General features: G+C 45.0%; 1 non-coding gene across 1 annotated transcript; it reads left to right on the forward strand.

Moving 5' to 3' along the window:
- The first annotated feature begins 256 nt into the window (after positions 1–256).
- Positions 257–377, forward strand: LOC132232196 (small nucleolar RNA SNORA61). The gene has a single exon (XR_009452335.1). It is a non-coding gene; the product is annotated as a small nucleolar RNA SNORA61 (small nucleolar RNA).
- Positions 378–4,920: the final 4,543 nt, after the last annotated feature.

Consider the following 4,920-nt stretch of genomic DNA (forward strand, 5'->3'; position numbering starts at 1 on the left):
TAAGGGATAGACCCTGATTGGCATAATCCATCGGTATAGTTATCCCTCTGCCAGAGCGATTGGTTTAAGTGTCGGTCATAACCTAGGCCAGTGATGGCAAACCTATGACACGCAAACTCATTTTTTGGTTGATTTTCTTTGTTAAATGGCATTTAAACATATAAAATAAATATCAAAAATATAAGTCTTTGTTTTACTATGGTTGCAAATATCAAAAAATTTCTATATGTGACACGGCACCAGAGTTAAGTTAGGGTTTTTCAAAATGCTGACACGCATCGGATCTGAACACCGATCTTGGTGGTCGTAGAGGAGGAAAAGTAATAGTGAAGCTGGCCTCACAGTGCCTACAGTCTGTGGGCTAGTTTCAAACAAGGAAAAAAAAAAAATGCTGACACGCCGAGCTCAAAAGGTTCGCCATCACTGACCTAGGCCAACTAAGTCCTAGTATTTGTTCAGAGCAGTTCCTAGATGAGTCCATCAGAGTGAAAGTAAAAACCATTCACTGATTCTGGAAAGCAGTGCTTTCCCCCTGGATGGAAGTAAGCCCCTATTCCGAAGATCTTCCTGCAAATGAAGGAAACCTGCCTGAGGACAAAGGTGAACCATGGGCAAAGGCAAAATCTGCAAACTGTGGACATAGAGAGCAGAAGCCCATGGTCAGCTCCAGACCTTTCAGAAATATGTTCCCTAAGTTGCTAACCAAGTCTGAGATGAGCTTTCGGTTATTTGAAATTTTAAAGGACAATAACCTTAATTGATCATTTTAGACAACTCCCTCCTCAGAACAATAGCGCACTGGTACATTGATACATAAATATAGATGTGTTTCTACAATCAGCCCTGGGTCTTTGGGGGCTTAAAATTTTTACTTTTCTTAGGTTGCCAATATTACTTAGAAAGGCAACAGAAGTGATTTTTAGATTCAGAAAGGAATTTAAAGAACATATGGTCTATCTAATTTTATAGATAAGGAGCCAAGGCACAGAAAAGTACAGTCCCTTACACTAGGCAACATATTACACCTGCACTCTCAGGTCCCTACTGACCTCTGACCCCATAGGAGGTAGCTTGTGCTGTCCTAGGGTTGTTCTGGGGATTAGAAGGAGATAAGGTACATAAAGCTCCTAGCAGAGCAGCTGGCTCAGTGGGTGTGAATAATCAACAAATGCTGACTGCTTTTTATCAGTAACTCACGTTTTAGTATTGAATGGGAGTGGGGGGAGTACAAATAACTGACACTCCCCTTATCAGCTATTATATTGAGAGAACTCACCCAGAGCAGAGAAGGAGCCAGGCCCTTGAGCTTGACCCAGTAACCAGCCATGGTCGTCTGCAGAGAAGCGGGTCCCTTGAGGTCACTCAGGAGTGTGTGTGCCAAGCACACCCGGGATCCAAGTTAATCCTCACAAGGAACCAGCACTTGTACCTGTGTCCTAAGGAAACCAGTTCTGTGAGAAGCCGAGAGAATTTTGTTGCTGAAATTCTATGAAACACTGGGCTACTAGCTGCCCCGACTGAACACCCTGCAACAAGGTGCAACAGGGAGGGGAGCAGGCATGTGCCTCCACCCCCTCCACTGGTAACTGTGTGGCATGGACACCCTGGAGCTTGGCACCCCCGTGGGGAAGAGGCAGAGCAGTCAGGGGAGACAGGCTGTTGGTACCACCTGGGGGTCACCTCTGAGCATTCTCAGCAATACCTGGTGGAGGTTCTGCAGGGGCTGGAGGTCCTGGTGAGCCTATGAGGACACGGGCCCATGGTGTGTGAGTGTCTGCAGGGGCCTCATGTTTACCATGGGCTGCAGAAAGATGGCCACAGGACGCATGCCTCAGCCCGGATTAACAAATCCCCCCGGGAAGCAGGCAGGACACAGCTTGGAAAGCCTCCTCGGAGGGAAGCCAAAGTTACCAAAAGCAACTGAGCTCACTTACCATTTTATGAAAAGCCAGCCTGGGGAATGCTATTGTTTGCTTTGGGTTCTGGTTGCTCTCATTAAGTGAGATAACAAACGTAAGCCAACTCGCCCTGTTTCTGGCACAAAATAAATGGCCAGTGTCTCCCTCTGCTTCTCTTCTAGGTGTGACTCCCGTCGGAAAATCAGATGGACCACCAGATGTATTTAAATGTACCACCCAAATGGCATGGGCTCTGTCAACCTAAGAAACATCCAAGCGCAGATAATTTTTATAAGAATGTATTTGAGCCACACTGGCGACAATTGCCCAGAAGCAGGATCTCAAATGCTCTGTAGAAAGAGCTTTGCAGTTTCTTTTATGCATTTGGAGTTAAGGAGGGAACATAAAGAAGGTTACATGAAAGTGAGAGGAAACAAGGCAGGGATTGGATTACAGGATAGCTAACGAGATAATGTGCTCTCTAGGGCAGCGGTCACCAACCTTTCGGACCTCACAGACCACCAGTGGTCCGCGGACCATTGGTTGGTGACCGCTGCTCTGGGGGATGGTTATACTTATATGGAAGGTGTATTAACCTAGATGCCCCAAAACAATGGACAGGTCTTGCTTAAGATAAAGATAAACCTTGTACTAAAAAGGTTACATGCCTGTGCTGCGACTACTCACCGTGACCTGCCCAGTTGGCAGTTATGATCAGATCACCCTGTGAGGCTGCTTTCCTAGAAACTTTTTCACCCACAGCTCTTCTGAGGAATTAAAAAGCTGAGAGATGTACCCTCTCCTTACTAGCTGTGCATCTGTAGGTTCATGTCTCATTCTCTTCATTTATAAACTGGAGATAATATACTCCTATGCTACCTTACCCATCTCCTGATGCGGATTAAATGAGATCATGAGAAAGGACAGGGTTTTATCACATGCTAAAGGGCACAAACACAAAATTCCTTCCAAATGAAGCCGAGGTTTTTGAAACTCGCCCACTCAAAAAACAAGGCGGCAGCCCTCTCTGTAACAAACACATTTTTTAAGAAACAAATTCATGGAATTTATCTGATCGCCACTCAAGCAAATCATTTTTCCAATCTCGATTCAGTAGCCACTGCGGCGACTGTAAAATGACTTCACTCTTCTTTACATTTTGTTTTCGTGACAGGAAGAAAAGGGAGCAAACTGCAAAGGAGTGATCTGTATTTCATTAAATATTATGTAAAAACCCAAAACACACTAATCCTTTACAGTTGTTCCCAGAATCAGATGGGCCAGAGGGTGGGTGGAGGGATTAAGTAGCAAAGCTGGTGAGTGGTGATCAGAGGGCAGCTCGGGAGGCAATGATCATGCAGGCAAAGGAAGACGGGCAGAGGGCAGTCCTAGGTCAGTCCTAGGTCAGGGTGACCTTCACCTGCACCCCACTCACACCCACACTGTCCCCCATCGTCCATGGTTTCTCTCTTCCCTTTCAGCTCTGAAAACTCTTAGAATAGCTTCTAACAAAAGTCATGTATTTATACCTCGAGGTGAATGTAAGGCATTCCATTGGCTCTCTCTAGGCACGTCCACTTTACCCCTGTCACTGTGTAAAAGCTTCCACACAAAACTAAACACGCCCTAATGTGAGGAAGTCCTTCAGGACATGGCCTCTGCTGGCTTCTCTCACCAGCTCATCATTCTACTCCAGCATCGCTATGTCCCAGTCAAACCAAATGTGCCAGGCATGTGGAGATAGAACAACTGTACATTTTTATCTTGGTGGTAGACACATAAAACTGCAGATGGGATAAAGCTCACACACACACACACACACACACACACACACACACACACATAGTGGCAGACACACACAAGGGCATATGCAACCTGTAAAGACTCAAGAAGCTTTGTGGGGGGGAGGGGTGCGGGAAGAAGCTTTGTGCATTGTATGAGCATCAGTTTTGTGGTGCTGATGTTGTAACTATAGTTACACAAGACGCCAATTTGGGGAGAGGGGGGCTGATGGTTGTATGGGACTGCCCTGTACATTCTTTTTATGACTTTCTGTGTAAATTGATCTCTATTTCAAAATAAACAGGTTAAAATAAAATGAGTCAAGTTCTCTCATGTTTTCATCTCTTCTGTTAGAACATTATCATTTTCATATATACTTTCTAAGTTTTCTTCATTCTTCAAAATCAGCCCACATATCACTGGGCAGCATGAAGTGGGCACTCAAATGTTTGCCAAATGAGTAAATAACCGTCTCTGTTATTTCTGTGGTAAAGGAAGAGGCTGTTGAATTACTAAGCCAACATAAGTTAGCAGTAAAAAGCAGACTACCTGACTGAAATCCCAGTTCTATACATTCCTCTAGCTGTGTGGCTTCCTGAGTTTAATTTCCTTATCCCAGTAGGAATAGTACTAACATCAGAGGGTTGTTATGAGGATTACATGAGCTAATGCACTGTGATAGACATATATATTTGGTTGTCTCCCCAGTTCCTGACACAGAGCTTCTAAAATCCTTGGAATTTCCTGAGTGATAGGAGCATGGTTTGTTATTCATAGCAAGCCCCTTTGAACCACACCTGAGTTCATGCTAATGAGTTGACACTGGTGGCCCCTCCAGACAGGGCTGATGGCCAGAGGAACCAACCATGTGATTAGAGGCTTAGAACTTTCATCTCTATCCCCAGCCTCCTGGGAAGTAAAGATTGAGTTCAATCCCCAATGGTCAGCGATGTAATCAATCATGCCTACACAATGGAAACTCCGAAGATGGGTTCTGAGGGTTTCCTGGTTAGTGAACACATCGAAGTGCTGGGAGAACTACCCACCCAGAGAGGGCGTGGAAGTTCACACACCCCACCCCACCCCTTGCCCTGGTGCCTCTCTTCCATCTGGCTTTTCCTGATTTGTGGCCTTTGTAATAAACTGGTAACAGTAAGTAAAGCACTTTCTTGAATTCTGTGAGCCATTCTAACTGTTTGTTCAGAAGAAGTACATATCACAACCTGAGACTTGAAATTGG

Source organism: Myotis daubentonii, chromosome 3 (assembly GCF_963259705.1).
Source record: "Myotis daubentonii chromosome 3, mMyoDau2.1, whole genome shotgun sequence".
NCBI lineage: Eukaryota > Metazoa > Chordata > Mammalia > Chiroptera > Vespertilionidae > Myotis > Myotis daubentonii.